Genomic DNA, 16,815 nt, shown 5'->3' with positions numbered 1-16,815 from the left:
TCTCCATCCTTTGAAGTGTTTAAGGCCCAGCTTGACACAGCTCTGGCTGGGATGAATTAGTTGGGGTTGGTCCTGCTTTGAGCAGGGTTTGGACTAGATGACCTCCTGAGCTCTCTTCCAACCCTGATCTTCTATGGTTCTCTGATTCTCTGAACCTGCCTGCCTGCTCTGGTCACTGCAGAAAATGCCCGGCCACCATGTGGGCGCCCCAACCCCTCTGCCTGCTGTCTGCTCAGCTGGTCACAGGGGAGTCCCATCCGCCCCTAGGCACAGGGAGCCGAGCACCGATGAGGAGCAGGAAACGTTTGGAAATCACAGACAATTCTCAGGAGCCAGGAAAACCGTCCCCCACCCTTGTCATCCTGCTTGGAAATGTTCCCCTGCCCCCTGCACTGAGATTCCTGCCAGGACTCCTGGGATCATTCCCAGGCTCTGGGAGGGAGTGGGGGGGTCTCTTCTGGGGTGTATGTACCCCACGCTGGCCCAAGGAGTGCAGGGAGAAAAGGGCTGAGCAGCAGAGAGGGTTTTGCAGATTCCTGGGCACAGGGACTAGCGTGAGGGCCGCGCTGAGCTGGGTGAGCTGGGACCGCGCCCTGCTTGGCCAGGAGGGGACACTGTTGCACCATCGCACTGACTCACATGGTCTGATTTCTGGGAGCCAGGACTCCTGGGTTCTATCCCCAGGTCAGGGAGGGGGTGGGTCTAGAATAGGCTGGAAGCCAGCAGCAATTAGGACTCCTTGCTTAAAAGAACAGGAGTACTTGTGGCAACTTAGAGACTAACAAAGTCATATAAATTGGTTCGTCTCTAAGGTGCCACAAGTACTCCCGTCCTTTCTGGGGATACAGACTAACACGGCTGCTACTCTGAAATCTGACTCCTTGGCTGTATTCGTGGCTCTGAGTCTGACACCGCCTCTTTCTGCCTCAGTTTCCCTGTTTATAAGATTGGGGATAATGTTCCCTTCCTCCCACCTGGGACCCTGGCAAAAGCGGGGGAAGGCATTTGGAGGTTGAAGTGATGTTTCCAGAGGAAAGCTCTGGAAAAAACCAAAGTGCATGAATTGGTTTTCTTTCTCTCCTCCTTCAATTAAAAACTTATGTTCACTGACTGAACTGTAACTCTCCCAAGCTCTAGACAGGAAAGAGTTAACGATCATGGGATCTCTTCAGCCAGTCCAGAGTTTTTGCATGCATGACGGAGGTGTGAAGGCATCAGTGGCAAGGGTGAACTTGGCCAATCAAATTCGGAAGAAGAGAGTTGACAGGACAGGATGGTCCCCGGCTTTGGAGTGGACACTTTTCTGGTGCTAAAGTTCTTCATAAGCATCGCCGGGCGTCTTTGCTGCGTCAGTGAGTCCCAGGGCTGTGCTCAGGGTGAATGGTTGTTATTCCATTAAACAGGAGACAGGGAAAGGAAATCCATACGATGGTCCATTGGTTTTCATGAAATCGAAACTCCAAACACAGTGTTCTACCTTTGCCATGCCTTTGATCTAGGCCAGTGACACTCGACCTTTCCAGACCGCTGTACCCCTTGCAGCAGTCTGATGTGTCTTGGGTACCCCAAGTTTCCCCTCACCTAAAAACGACTTGCTCACAAAACCATCCATAAAAATGGACAATGTCACGGCCACACTGCTGCTGACAAATTGCTTCCTTTCTCATTTCCACCATTACAAAATAACTCGGCTGGAATGCAGTATGTCAAGTTTCCTTCCCCACTCTGAACTCTAGGGTACAGATGTGGGGACATGCATGAAAACCTCCTAAGCTTACTTTCACCAGCTTAGGTTAAAACTTCCCCAAGGTACAAATTAATTTTATCCTTTGCCCCTGGATTTCCACTGCCACCACCAAACTTTAACTGGGTTTACTGGGAAACGTAGTTTGGACATGTCTTTCCCCCCAAAATCCTCCCAACCTTTGCACCCCACTTCCTGGGGAAGGTTTGGTAAAAATCCTCACCAATTGCATAGGTGACCACAGACCCACACCCTTGGATCTTAGAACGATGAAAAAGCATTCAGTTTCCTTACAAGAAGACCTTTAATAGAAGTAAAGGAATCACCTCTGGAAAATCAGGATGGTAGATACTTTACAGGGTAATTAGAATCATAGAATCATAGAATATCAGGGTTGGAAGGGACCTCAGGAGGTCATCTAGTCCAACCCCCTGCTCAAAGCAGGACCAATCCCCAATTAAATCATCCCAGCCAGGGCTTTCTCAAGCCCGACCTTAAAAACTTCTGAGGAAGGAGATTCTACCACCTCCCTAGATAACACATTCCAGTGTTTCACCACCCTCCTAGTGAAAAAGTTTTTCCTAATATCCAACCTAAACCTCCCCCACTGCAACTTGAGACCATTACTCCTTGTCCTGTCCTCTTCCACCACTGAGAATAGTCTAGAACCATCCACTCTGGAACCACCTCTCAGGAAGTTGAAAGCAGCTATCAAATCCCCCTTAATTCTTCTCTTCTGCAGACTAAACAATCCCAGGCAGAGGCCTGGAGCAGAGAGTGACAGCGGGGTGTGTGTGTGTGAATGTGTGTGTGTGTGAAAGGTTCACCGCAAAGGTTCACAGGCAGAAACACCTCTTCAGAGCAGCCAAATTCTTTTTTTTCTGTTTGCACAGACGTGTGGGGTTTGTTCGCAGGCACAACCTGCACCCCAGATAGCCACGTCAGCAGGTGAAAATGTATTCTAGCCACAGACACTCAGGCAGGAAACAGACTTGTCTGTGGTTTTGAGTAAGATACAAATGACCAGCTAGCAAGATGCCTTTCCCCATCCGGAGAGTTAAATGGAACTGGGCAGAACTGCTGCAAAAGCAGGTGGCATTTCTCCAAGATCTGCCTGCCCACACGTTCAGTGAGGAGGCATTGGTGGTAACAACTCCCACAGTTGGTTGGTGGTGGTATTTTGCCCACGGGCACTGCCTGGGGAGGGGTGGGGAGCCGCGGTTTGTACTGAGAAGGGATTTTTCCAACCTCCAGGGAGCACCCTGCAATGCGAGGTGTGTGCGTCTGAAGAGCAATCATGCGCCGGCCCCCTGCAGCTCTGGGCCCTTCGGAAGGGACCTGCGTCACTGTCGTGGCTGAGTTCAGGCTGGGTGAGTGAAAGAAGATTCCTACTAAGTGTAGACACCATTGTCCTCCTGAAGCCAGGAGTCGAACCCAGGAGTCCTGGCTCCCAGCCCCTCCCCCTACTCTAAACAATAGACTGTGCTCCTCTCCAGGAGCAGGGACTGCTCCGTCTGGAAAGGTAATGTCATAGACGGGGGATGGGATGAGAAGGGAATTGCAGTGGGTGACTGTGGGCCCAGGATCAGACAGAAGAGAGGATTTTATCGGGGATGGGGGGGGAAGATGAGATTAGTTGGGGGTGGGGTGGATGGAACAAAAGGGGAGGATGGAGCAGCTGGGGGTCCATTGGGGAGCTCAGAGGTGATGCTCTGTTTCCCTTCCACAGAGAGAAACTCCTTCTCCTACACGGGTAAATCGTGCCTGGAGCCCAAGAACTGTGAGCCCGGCCCCTTCTCGCTCACCTACCCGCACAATGTCACCGTGCGGGTGAACATCGCCTGCTGTGACACCGACGGCTGCAACGCCGGGGCCATCCCAGGTGTGTGTCTGCTGCAAACCTAGAGCCGTGCTCTGGCCATACCTGCCTGGAGAGTACCCAGGAGTCCTGGCTCCCAGCCCCCCTGCTCTAACTACTAGACCCCACTCCCTTCCCGTAGCTGGGATCGAGCCCAGCGTGTGGTGAATCCCCACCCCTGGCTGACTGTGTGTGTCTGACTGTTGTCAGTGCCAAGTGTGAGCTCTGTCCCCAACGGCCGGCAGTGCCCGTCATTCTTCAAAATGGGGGCAGATGGCTGGAAGGAGAAGGAGAAGGAGCTCTTGGTCTGCACCGGCGCCGAGGACCATTATGTTGAGGAATCTGGGATATTAACACTGGATAAGTTCTCCAGATGGGGGCGGGGTCTGAACACAGAGTACAAGGTGGAGCCCAGGTGTCCTGGCTCAGTCCCAGCCCCCCTTGCTCTGACCCACTAGACTCCACTCCCCTGGCAGAGTTGCAGAGAGAACCCTGGAGTCCTACTTGCTGAGATGCCAAAGGAGCACCCAAGGAGGATAAGGCCACTGCAGAGAAAGTAAATGTATTCTGTGCATCGGTCTTCACGGCTGAGGCTGGGAGGGAGATTCCCATACCTGAGCCATTCCGTTTTGGTGACAAATCTGAGGAACTGTCCCAGATTGAGGAGTCATTACAGGAGTTTTTGCAACAAATTGATAAATTAAACAGTAATAAGTCACCAGGACCAGATGGGATTCGCCCAAGAGTTCGGAAGGAACTCAAACGTCAAATTACAGAACAACGAACTGTGGTTTGTAACCTACCATTTAAATCAGCTTCTGTCTCAACTGGCTGGAGGACGGCTAATGACACTCCAATTTTCTAAAAAGGGCTCCAGAGGTGATCCCGGCAACTTCAGGCCAATAAGTCTGACTTCGGTACTGGGCAAACTCATTGAAACTATAGGAAAAAAGAGAACTGTCAGCCACATAGATGAACATAATTTGTTGGGGAAGGGTCAACATGGTTTTGGTAAAGGGAAATCACGCCTCACCAGTGTACTAGAATTCTCTGAGGGGGTCAACAAGCGTGTGGACAAGGGGCATCCCGTGGATATAGTGTACTTAGATTTTCAGAAAGCATGCCTCACCAAAGGCTCTTAAACAAAGTGAGCTGTCATGCGATAAAATCCTCTCATGTCTCAGTAACTTCACCTTGAAATGAAACGGCTAAGGGGGCATACGATCGAGGTTGAAGCGTGTGGAGGAAGTAGAGAAGGAGTGTTATTTACTCCTCCTAACATAAGAACGAGGGGTCACCACAGGCAGCAGGTATAAAACAAACCAAAGGAAGTACTGCTTCACACAACGCACAAGAAACCTGTGGAACTCATTGCCGGGGGAAGTTGTGAAGGTGCAGACTATAACAGGGTTCAAACAGGAACTAGAGAAGTTCCTGGAGGACAGGTCCATCTGTGGCTATTAGCCAGGATGGGCAGGGAAGGTGGCCCTAGCCTCTGTTTGCCAGGAGCTGGGAATGGGCGACAGGGGATGGATCACTGGATGATTCCCTGCTCTGTTCATTCCCTCTGGGGCACCTGGCATTGGCCAGAGGATACTGGGCTAGATGGATCTTTGGGGTGGCCCAGGAGGGCCGTTCCTCTGTTATGTTCTCACGTTGTTCCAGGCCCCCTGCTCTGAGCACTAGACCCCATTCTGCCTGCAGAGCCGGGTGCAGTCCTGCTGGGAGGGGAGTGTGTGAGAGACCTCATGAGGGTCGGGGGGGAGAATTGGGAGCCCCCGATCACGTCTCTCCCCTGTCCAGGTGACATCAAACTGAGGATGACTGCGGCTGGATGTGGCTCCCCTGGCGCCTGCGTGAAGAGAGCGTTGGTGAAGAAATACGCCCAGGGCGTGCCGGAGATCCTGAGCCAGGCCAAGTGCTACCCAGCTCCCAGGGCCGGTGGAGGCATCGGGGAGCCCTGAGCCCCGGCCTGGCATCCTCCCCTTCTGCTCCGTGCCGGGCTGCAGTGCACCTCCCTTCAGCAGCCACGGGCTGCTGCTTCTCTTTGGGGGAGATTGCGGATTCCTTTTGTGCATTGGCTGAATAAAGCGAGTTGTGGGGAAAGTACCCCCCTAGCTCCTTATCCCCTGACCGTCCTGTACCGCCCCCCCCACCCTTATCTGTGCACAAGTGATGCTGGCAGGAAGAGAACCCGGGAGTCCTGACTCCCAGTACCCCACCCTGTAACCCACCAGACCATACTCCCTTCTGAAAGCCAGGGATAGAGCCCAGGAGTCCTGGCTCCCAAGCCCCCTGCTCTAACCACTGGACCCCTCTCCCCTTGCAGGGCCAGGGAATGGAACCCAGGAGTCCTACCTAGACCCCCTCCCCAAAGGCAAGGCCCGTGGCCTGTGGAAAGGCACCGGCTGGCTGAGCTCCCCTGGGGAAGGAGGGCTGTGGGAAGGAGAGGCCGTGGCTAACCCAGCTGTCCAGGCGGGTGGGAACGCCCTGGAGGGGAGAAATGTCCTTCTAGGTTGATTTTGCAGGGCTCAGTTCGTCCCGCTCTCTCTGGAGCGGCTCCACTGGGAGTGCCGGGCTCAGGGAAGGTGTCAGGAAACAGGGCAGATCCCCCCAACCGGTGGTGCTCTCATAGAATCATAGAATCATAGAATATCAGGGTTGGAAGGGACCCCAGAAGGTCATCTAGTCTAACCCCCTGCTCAAAGCAGGACCAATTCCCAGTTAAATCATCCCAGCCAGGGCTTTGTCAAGCCTGACCTTAAAAACCTCTAAGGAAGGAGATTCTACCACCTCCCTAGGTAACGCATTCCAGTGTTTCACCACCCTCTTAGTGAAAAATTTTTTCCTAATATCCAATCTAAACCTCTGTGAACTCCTGGATCGCTGCCCCCGTCTTTTCAGGTGTCCCCAGACGGTCCCCAGGGATCCCAGCTTTGCATTCGGTTCCGGTCCGTGTAACGGTCCAGCCAGCCCAGAGAGGCAGGGTTTCCTCAATCCATCCATACAGCTTCTTCTCCCAGAGAACAAGGTGGCAGGGCCCCCACCCACGTGGGCTGTGCCTTCGATTGGGGGAGGGAGGAACGCGGCGGTCAGCACACGCGATGGCCCCTGCCTTTGGGGTCAGCACTTTTCTGGTGCTAAAGTTCTTCGTTAGCATCCCTACGCCATTCTCAAGGTTCCTTCTCCACTCTGAACTCTAGGGTACAGATGTGGGGACCTGCATGAAAACCTCCTAAGCTTACCTTCACCAGCTTAGGTTAAAACTTCCCCAAGGTACAAATTAATTTTACCCTTTCCCTTGGATTTCTACTGCCACCACCAAACTTTATCTGTGTTTACTGGGAAACGTAGTTTGGACACGTCTTTCCCCAAAAACCTCCCAACCCTTGCACCCCACTTCGTGGAGAAGGTTTGGTAAAAATCCTCACCAGTTTGCATAGGTGACCACAGACCCAAACCCTTGGATCTTAGAAAGATGAAAAAGCATTGAGTTTTCTTACAAGAAGACTTTTAATAGAAGTAAAGGAATCACCTCTGTAAAATCAGGATGGTAGATACCTTACAGAGTAATTACATTCAAAACATAGAGATTCCCTCTAGGCAAAACCTTAAGTTACAAAAAAGACACACAGACGGGAATAGTCATTCTATTCATCACAGTTCTTTTGTCAGCCAATTAAAGAAATCATAATCTAACATATACCTAGCTAGATTACTTACTAAAAGTACGAAGACTCCATTCCTTTTCTATCCCCGGCAAAAGCAGCATACAGACAGAGCCAGACCCTTTGTTTTTCTCCCTCCTCCTAGCTTTTGAAAGTATCTTGTCTCCTCATTGGTCGTTTTGGTCAGATGCCAGCGAGGTTACCGTTAGCTTCTTAACCCTTTACAGGTGAGAGGATTTTTCCTCTGGCCAGGAGGGATTTTAAAGGGGTTTACCCTTCCCTTTATATTTATGACACGTCCCCCAAATCTCAGCTAGGGTGAAATGGTGGCTAGGATTTCTTCCTGGAGCTCTAGGAAAAACAGAGTTAATAAGACACATGCACCTCTAAATATACTACCAAGTACATAAAGACTAACAATCTTTTCCACATCTCAAGGACGGTTTTAACCAGTTGATTGTGGGAAACTTTCACGGGAGAGTGCATCAGCCACTTTGTGAGAAGCTCCTGAGATGTGTTGGATGTCGAAATCAAAATCTTGGAGAGCTAAACTCCACCGAAGAAGTGTTTTGTTATTTCCCGTAGCGGTATGAAGCCACTGTAGTGCAGCATGGTCGGTTTGCAGGTGGAAACGCCGTCCCCAAACGTATGGGCGTAGCTTTTCCAGGACGTAGACAATGGCGAAACATTCTTTTTCACTGACTGACCAGTTGTTTTCCCTCTCAGACAGTTTTTTGCTGAGAAACACTACAGGGTGGAATTCTTGATCAGGTCCTTTCTGTATTAAAACTGCTCCCACACCACGCTCGGACGCATCTGTGGTTACGAGGAATGGTTTGTCAAAGTCTGGGGCCCTTAGTACAGGGTCAGACATGAGTGTCGCTTTAAGCTGGTGAAAGGTCTCCTGACACTTTTTGGTCCACTGAACAGCATTTGGCGGTTTCTTTTTGGTTAGGTCTCTCAGTGGGGCGGCGATTTGGTACAAATCGTCTGTAATAACCAGCCAAGCCTAAGAAGGATTGAACCTGTTTCTTTGACTTTGGGACAGGCCACTTTTGGATCGCATCCACTTTGGCTTGTAGGGCGCTGACAGTTCCTTGACCCACCTGGTGTCCAAGGTAAGTCACTCTGTTTAGGCCTATTTGACACTTCTTGACCTTAACAGTTAGTCCTTCCTCCCTTATGCGCTCAAGGACTTTTTGTAGATGTTCCAGGTGTTCTGCCCAGGAATCTGAAAATATGGCCACATCGTCAAGGTTGGCGACTGCATATTCTCCTAATCCCGCTAGGAGACCATCTACAAGTCTTTGGAAGGTGGCGGGTGCATTCCGCAGCCCAAAAGGGAGGACATTAAATTCATACAGCCCGAGATGTGTGATGAAGGCTGACCTTTCCTTGGCAGATTCATCTAGCGGTACCTGCCAGTACCCCTTGGTTAAGTCCAAGGGAGAGATGAACTGGGCCCGCCCCAGTTTCTCTAACAGTTCATCTGTGCGTGGCATTGGATAGTTTTCTGGGTGAGTTACAGCATTCAGTTTATGGTAGTCCACGCAAAAACGTATCTTCCCATCTGCTTTGGGAACTAGAACCACTGGAGATGCCCATGCACTCTGTAACATATCCTGGATCTCCCGGTCTACAGGAGTTTTAGCTTGAGGAGACACCCGGTAAGGTCGGGCTCTAATTGGGCGAGCATTACCTGTGTCAATGGAGCGGTATGCCCGTTCAGTCAGTCCTGGGGTGGATGAGAATGTCGGCGCATAGCTTGCGCACAGCTCCTTGGTCTGCTGTCACTGCATACGCCCAAGGGTCATGGAGAGGTTCACTTTTCCCTTCGTAATAGACACCTTCAGGCCACTCAGCGTCGTCTCCTCCCTGGGCTGGAAACTGACAAACCTTTAATTCTCTGGAAAAAAAGGGCTTTAAAGAATAAATATGGTACACCTTAGGCTTTCGGTTGGAGGTGGAGAATGCTATGAGGTAATTAACAGCTCCCAGGAGCTCCTGGACCATGAATGGCCCTTCCCACGATGCTTCCATTTTATGGGCCAGGAGCACCTTTAAGACCATGACCTGGTCCCCTACTTTGAAGGAACGCTCTCTGACATGTTTATCATACCAGGCTTTTTGCTCTTTTTGAGCATCCTGTAAGTTTTCTTTAGCAAGGGCTAAAGAGGTTCAGAGGGTGTTTTGTAGGTTGGTTACAAAGTCCAGAATGTGAGTTCCTGGAGAAGGTGTAAGTCCCTCCCATTGCTGCTTCACCGACTGTAATGGCCCCTTAACCTCACAGCCATATACAAGTTCAAGTGGGGAAAACCCTAAACTGGGATGTGGTACAGCTCTGTAGGCAAAGAGCAACTGCTGCAACACTAGGTCCCAATCGTTGGAGTGCTCATTTACGAATTTATGGATCATGGCCCCCAAAGTCCCATTAAACTTCTCCACCATGCCGTTTGTTTGATGGTGGTAAGGAGTGGCAACCAAATGATTTACCCCATGAGCTTCCCAGAGGTTTTCCATAGTTCCTGCCAGGAAATTAGTCCCTGCACCTGTGAGGATGTCGGAGGGCCAACCTACCCTGGCAAAAATGTCTGCTAGTGCCTGGCACACACTTTTAGCCCTGGGGTTGCTTAGACCTACTGCTTCCGGCCATCGGGTGGCAAAATCCATGAAAGCAGTCCAAAATCCATGAAGCAGTCTGTACTGCTTCCCTCTGGGTGTCTTTTTCAGAAAAGGACCCAGAATATCCACAGCTACTCACTGAAATGGAACTTCAATGATGGGGAGTGGTTGGAGAAGGGCTTTCACCTGGTCTTGGGGTTTTCCCACTCTTTGGCATCCTTCACAAGACCGGACATAGGTAGAAACATCCTTGCCCATTCCCTCCCAGTGGAATGCCCCCCCCAAATGGTATTTGGTCCTGTTCAGCCCAGCATTGCCACTAGGGTGATCGTGGGCTAAGCTCAAGAGCTTGGCCCGGTATTTAGTTGGAACTACCAACTGTCTCTGAGGATGCCAGTCTTCCTGGTGTCCACCAGAAAGAGTTTCTTTGTATAAAAGTCCTCTTTCTATAACAAACCTGGATCGAATAGAAGAGCTGAGAGGCGGTGCGTTGCTCCGTGCTGCCGTCCAAGCTCTCTGGAGGCTTTCATCCTCTTCCTGTTCGGTCTGGAACTGTTCCCTTGATGCTGGAGACATCAGTTCCTCATTGGATTGTGGACCTATGCTTGGTCCTTCTGGAAGCAATGTAGGGGATGGGGCTGTTTCCGTTGACTGTGAACCGCTCTCCGCTGGGAGACTATGTTAGGGTTCAGGCTCTGGCTGAGCCTCTTGTGTAGGGTTATGGGCTGCTGCTGGTTCAGGTTCGGTGGGGCCCTCTGGTGTTGAGGTTGCAAGTACTGGATTCAGTGCTGGCAGTGGGTCTGGTGCTGGTTGTTCCTCTGGTTCCGGTTCTGGGACTGGTTCCGTCTGGGTCTCTGGGACTGGATCCACTAGTGCTGTTGCAGACATTGTCCTGGGGTCCAGGTCCATCACCTCTGACCGGGTCCTGAGAGAAGTTTCCGGAACAGAGCTTGGCCTCATGGCTTGTTTAGCCTGGCTGCGGGTGACCATTCCCACCCTCTTGGCCCGCTTCACATGATTGGCCAAGTCTTCCCCCAACAGCATGGGGATGGGATAATCATCATCGACTGCAAAAGTCCAAGTTCCTGACCAGCCCTGGTACTGGACAGGCAATTTGGCTGTAGGCAAATGGAAAGAGTGGGACTTGAAGGGTTGAATCGTCACTTGGATCTCTGGGTTGATTAAATTGGAGTCCACTAAGGAAGCATGGATAGCTGACACTTGTGCTCCGGTGTCCCTCCACGCGGTGACCTTCTTCCCGTCCACACTCACAGTTTCCCTCCACTCCAAGGGTATCTGGGAGGTATCTGGGCCTGCGGATCTTTGGTGTGATTCCGGTGCAATGAACTGTAATCTGTTGGGGTTCTTGGGGCAGTTGGCCTTTACATGCCCCAGCTCGTTACATTTAAAACATCGTCCAGCTGACGGGTCACTGGGGTGAGGTGGGTTGCTGGAGAATGGGGTGGTGGGACGATAAGGTGTTTGGAGGATTCTTTGGGAGGTAGGTGGGGCCTTGGGCGGCCCCCGGTAATAGGGTGTGGTCTGGGGTTGTCCCTTCTGGTCTCCGCTCCAACTGTGCTATATTTTTTCTTCTCTGCCACCTCTACCCATCTGTCTCCAATCTCTCCTGCCTCGATTACAGTTTTGGGCTTCCCATCTAGGATGTATTTTTCTATTTCCTCAGGAACACCCTCTAAGAATTTTTCCATTTGCATTAGGAAGGGCAAATTTATTGGAGATTCTACACTTGCTCCTGATATCCAGGGACCCCAGTGTTTCACAATGTGGTAGGCATGTCTGGTAAATGACACGCCTGGTTTCCACCTTAGCACTCTGAACCTCCGACGAGAATGCTCGGGTGTTATCCCCGTTCTGACTCTCGCCTTGGATTTAAACAGTTCATACTTGTTCATGTGTTCTTTTGGCATTTCTGCCACCACCTCAGCTCAGGGTCCACTGAGCTGCGGCCTCAGCTCTACCATGTATTGGTCTGTAGAGATGCTGTACCCAAGGCAGGCCCTTTTGAAGTTTTCTAAGAAGGCCTCGGTATCATCGCCTGCCTTGTAGGTGGGGAACTTTCTGGGATGGGAAGTGCTACCTGGAGAAGGATTGCTAGGGTTTGTTGGTATATTCTGCTGAGTCTTTACCTTCTCCATCTCCAGTTCATGCTTCCTCTCTTTTTCCTTCTCCTCCTCCACATGCTTCCTTGCCTCCATTTCCCTCCTGTGGGCAGCCTCCTGTACCTCCTTCTCCAGCCGCATGAGTTCTATCTGTCTTTCATGTTCCTTTTGTTTTTGCTCAGCCTGAAATCTGGCTAATTCCAGCGTTTCTTGATCCATGGATTCTGTCATCCTAACCTCTCTGTTTTTAACTAACTTTACACCCGAGGTTTGGAAATAAACAAACAAAACTTGGCTGTAAAATTTTGCTGTGCTGGAATAGAATACCTATTCTCTGATAGTGATTGTCAGCCTACAGAAAAAGACAATTCCCTTTGTCTCTGCTCTGGCCCCAAATCAAAGCAAAAAACCTCCAACTACTTGGAAACCTGCTTATCAGCAGCCCCAAAGGAAAAAAAAATTCATGTTCAAATCTGTGCTCCTTGTAAAAAGAAATCAAAATCCTAACCCCCCCACTCCCGCCACCATGTCAAGGTTGCTTCCCCACTCTGAACTCTAGGGTACAGATGTGGGGACCTGCATGAAAACCTCCTAAGCTTACTTTCACCAGCTTAGGTGAAAACTTCCCCAAGGTACAAATTAATTTCGTCCTTTGCCCCTAGATTTCTACTGCCACCACCAAACTTTAACTGGGTTTACTGGGAAACGTAGTTTGGACACGCCTTTCCCCCCAAATCCTCCCAACCCTTGCACCCCACTTCCTGGGGAAGGTTTGGTTCAAATCCTCACCAATTTGCATAGGTGACCACAGACCCAAACGCTTGGATCTTAGAACAATGAAAAAGCATTGAGTTTCCTTACAAGACGACTTTTAATAGAAGTAGAAAAGAATCACCTCTGTAAAATCAGGATGGCAAATACCTTACAGGGGAATTAGATTCAAAACAGAGAGAATCCCTCTAGGCAAAACCTTAAGTTACAAAAAGACACACAGACAGGAATATCCATTCTATTCAGCACAGCTATTTTCTCAGCCATTTAAAGAAATCATAACCTAACACATACCTAGCTAGATTACTAACTAAGTTCTAAGAGTCCATTCCTGTTCTGTCCCCGGCAAAAGCATCACACAGACAGACACAGACCCTTTGTTTTTCTCCCTCCTCCCAGCTTTTGAAAGTATCTTATCTCCTCATTGGTCATTTTGGTCAGGTGCCAGCGAGGTTACCTTTAGCTTCTTAACCCTTTACAGGTGAGAGGATTTTTCCTCTGGAGAGGAGGGATTATAAAGGAGTTTACCCTTCCCTTTATATTTATGACAACAGGTGAAAGTGTTTTGCCACGGGGCATGGGGGATTTTATAGCTCTGGGGACAGAAATGTGGTTCCCCTTCCATTTATATTTATGACAGGTCCTTTCTTATGTTATTCTAAAAATACATAAGTGTCACGGCCACATTGTGACTGACAAATAGCTTCCTTTCTCAGTTCCACCGTGTAATTATAAGATAACTCCACTGGGATATAAATATTGTTCTTACAGTTCAGTGGATAGTACATAGAGCTGCACAAACAAGCCATTGTGTCAGGAAATTTTAGCTCGTACTGACTTCACTAGTGCTTTTTATCTGGCCTGTTGTAAAATGAGGCAAACATCAAGATAAGCTGATGTACCCCCTGGAAGACCTGTGTGTACCCCTGGACTACACGGACCCCTGGCTGGGAACCACAGATCTCCACTAACGCACAAGGGAATTGGCCTCAAGACACATTGCATCACCTGATCAGCCAATGTGACATGCAGGGTTGTGAAATCTCCCGTCTCCAGGTCCACCAGGATGTCACGGGGCAGCCCCAGCCGATCACCCAGGGGGTAGGTATTTGCCAACCTTTCCGCAGAGAAGGACCTGGGGATTACAGTGGATGAGAAGCTGGCTATGAGACAGCAGGGTGGCCTTGTTGCCAAGAAGGCCAAAGGCAGTCTGAGCTGCATCAGTAGGAGCGTTGCCAGCAGATGGAGGGAAGTGATTATTCCCCAGTATTCGGCACTGGTGAGGCCACATCTGGAGTACTGGGTCCTGTTTTGGGCCCCCCACTACAGAAGGGATATGGACAAATTGGAGAGAGTCCAGCGGAGGGCAACGAAAATGATTAGGGGGCTGGAGCACGTGACTTAGGAGGGGAGGCTGAGGGAACTGGGCTTCTTTTGTCTGCAGAAGAGAAGATTGAGGGTGGAATTTGATAGCAGCCTTCAACTACCTGAGGGGGGTTCCAAAGGGGATGGAGCTCGGCAGTTCTCAGTGGTGGCAGATGACAGAACGAGGAGCAATGGTCTCCAGTTGCAGTTGGGGAGGTCTAGGTTGGAGGTCAAGGGGAGGGACGGCATCCACAGGACAGCAACCGGGACCCCAGGGCAGGTCACAGCAGTGAGAGCTCAGCTGCCCGGCCCTGGGGAGCAGCTGGCCGCACGCTGCATGGTGGACGTCTCTTTTTCTTCCATCGGCGGCGGTTACTACTTCAGGCTCATGATGGCCAGCGAGAAGCCGGGAAGGCTGGGCTGTGCAGGCCCTGGGGCCCGCCAGCCCCTTCTGCCTGCAGTCTCACCCCTGTTCTGCTCCCTCCCCCGTGGCCCTGCCCCAGTTCCCCCCACAGTCCTGTCCCAGTCCACCCACCCCCTTGCAGCCCCCCAGCCCACGTCCCCAAGACCAGGAAAGATCTGTCCCGCCGCCAACTGGGGGTGAGAGCTCTTCCAGTCCCCGGGCCACAGCCGCAGCTGGGATCCGGGTGCTGGGGCTTCCCCCGCCACCTGGCACTTCTGCCAGGCACCGGGCTTGGGGTGCAGGGGTGCCCATTTTGCAGGGGCCCCCAATGGGCTGAGGCTGCTGGGCACAGGCCCTGACGGCCCATTGGCTAATCCGCCACCGCTGCACTGCGGGTAGGGGTGCAGGCTCCCCTGGCTGAGCTGCCCTGGCAGGGCGGGGCAGGTGAGGGCAGGGGGCTCTGTGTGTGGAAGGAGCAGGGTTTGGGTTTAAACACGGGTCAGAGCCATGTCCACAGGGAGAGGGGGAAGCCGGCTGGCTTTGAAACAGGGGAGCGTGGCTCCGAACTCGCTTGCAAATCCAGAGGGTGTGACAAGAGGCTCTGGCCCCATAGGGAGCCTGGGGCTGAGCTTTGCCTAGAGCTGGGCCAAGGGCATAGCCAGGTAAAGCGGGAACTGCCGGGAGGCTGCGGGGGCCTGGCCCACTGGAAATCCCGGCCCCGGGCGTCCCTTTGTCCTAGTGCCGATGGGCCCGGAGAGCCGGGGCTGGAAGGAATCCAGGACAGGCGCTCACCTTCCGAGATCTGCCTACTGATGGAAATGCACTGGCTGGCACGGCCCTCGCACTGCAGGGTCTCCGTGCTGGAACAGCTGCTCCGTCCCGGGGCAATGCAGATCGGGCACCGGCCTCCCGTCTAGACGGTGTTGATGATCGGCCCTGCAAGACCCCCAAAGAGAGGGTCGGTGGGGGTTGACGGGCAGGGCTGAGGACAGGTGCCTTCTCTACTTTGTTACCACTTATTTCTAGCACCACAAGACGTGAGATCAGGGACCCTCTTGTGCCAAGAGCTGCACAGACTCCCCAGAGCAGGGGCCCTGATTGCACTGGGCACTGCATAGATCCTCCCCAGCCTGCTACTGGGGGCCCCCATTGTGCCAGGCACTGCACGCCTCCCTCCCCTGACATCAGGGTCCCCCCTATGGCACCAGGTGCTACACGGGACCCCACACTTCTCCAGAAAAGAACCTTTTCTGAACCAGTTTGACACTCAGTCGGAGCCTGGGCCACTGGGAACGAGCAGGGAGGGACGCAGAGACATACAGACAGGAGAGAACCGGGTATTGCAGCTGTTCGTAGAGCAGGTCCGGGATTGAATCTTCACAAAGACCCCGTTCCCGAAGAAGAGGGAGATGTTCCTGGGTGTGGCGGAGGATACACAGGACAAGGAATAGTCTGCATTTTCCTTCGCTTCTGGTTAGAAGCAAAACAGTCACAAAAATTATTTACAGATGAAACCAGCGCCCCGAGGGCTGGTGATTCCTGGGAGCCACCTCACCCCTTTTCCTGGCGTTCCAGGCCAGAAGGGCCCATACCCAGCATCTAGTCTGACCTGCCGCATAGCCCAGGCTAGAGAAGTCCTCCCTACATTGTGCCCGATCACGTGTATTTGATGAAAGCATCTTCCAGGAGGGCAGCCAGCCTGGCCTGGGGGATGCCGAGGGACGGCGCATCCACCGCATCCCTAAGGAGCTTGTTCACCACCCTCCCCAGCATGTCTCGCTAAATACTTGTCTGGCACGCATCATCATGGTATCTGAACCCTGCGTCATCTTTAATGTATTATCCTCACAGCCACCTTGTGGGATGGGGCAGGGCTGTCACCCGCATTGAACAGATGGGGGAAACTGAGGCACAGATCCTCAGCAGGACCTAACTCTTTGAAGCTCTGGGCCTAAGTGGTGTGTCCCAGGTCACACAGGGCGGCTGGCAGAGGGGGGCCTGGAGCCCAGGTGTGCTGAGCCCTTGGCACGCGTGTCCCGCCCGCAGCCAGCAAACGGTCGGTGCGGAAAACAATGCTGGAAAATCAGCGCCACCCACCTTTGACCAGTGTGTTTGCCTCCCAGACACCGTGGCAGGTGCTGTGACCAGCGGGGCAGGGCTGTGGCTGAGCAGGACAGTTGCTCACAGAATTTCTCCTACACTGGTAACAGGATCTGGTGAGGAGGGAAATAAAGCAGGATTTCCATTTTAATTTCTGGTGCCAG

Source organism: Lepidochelys kempii, unplaced genomic scaffold, assembly GCF_965140285.1.
Source record: "Lepidochelys kempii isolate rLepKem1 unplaced genomic scaffold, rLepKem1.hap1 scaffold_96, whole genome shotgun sequence".
NCBI lineage: Eukaryota > Metazoa > Chordata > Testudines > Cheloniidae > Lepidochelys > Lepidochelys kempii.
This window is presented reverse-complemented; position numbering follows the sequence as displayed.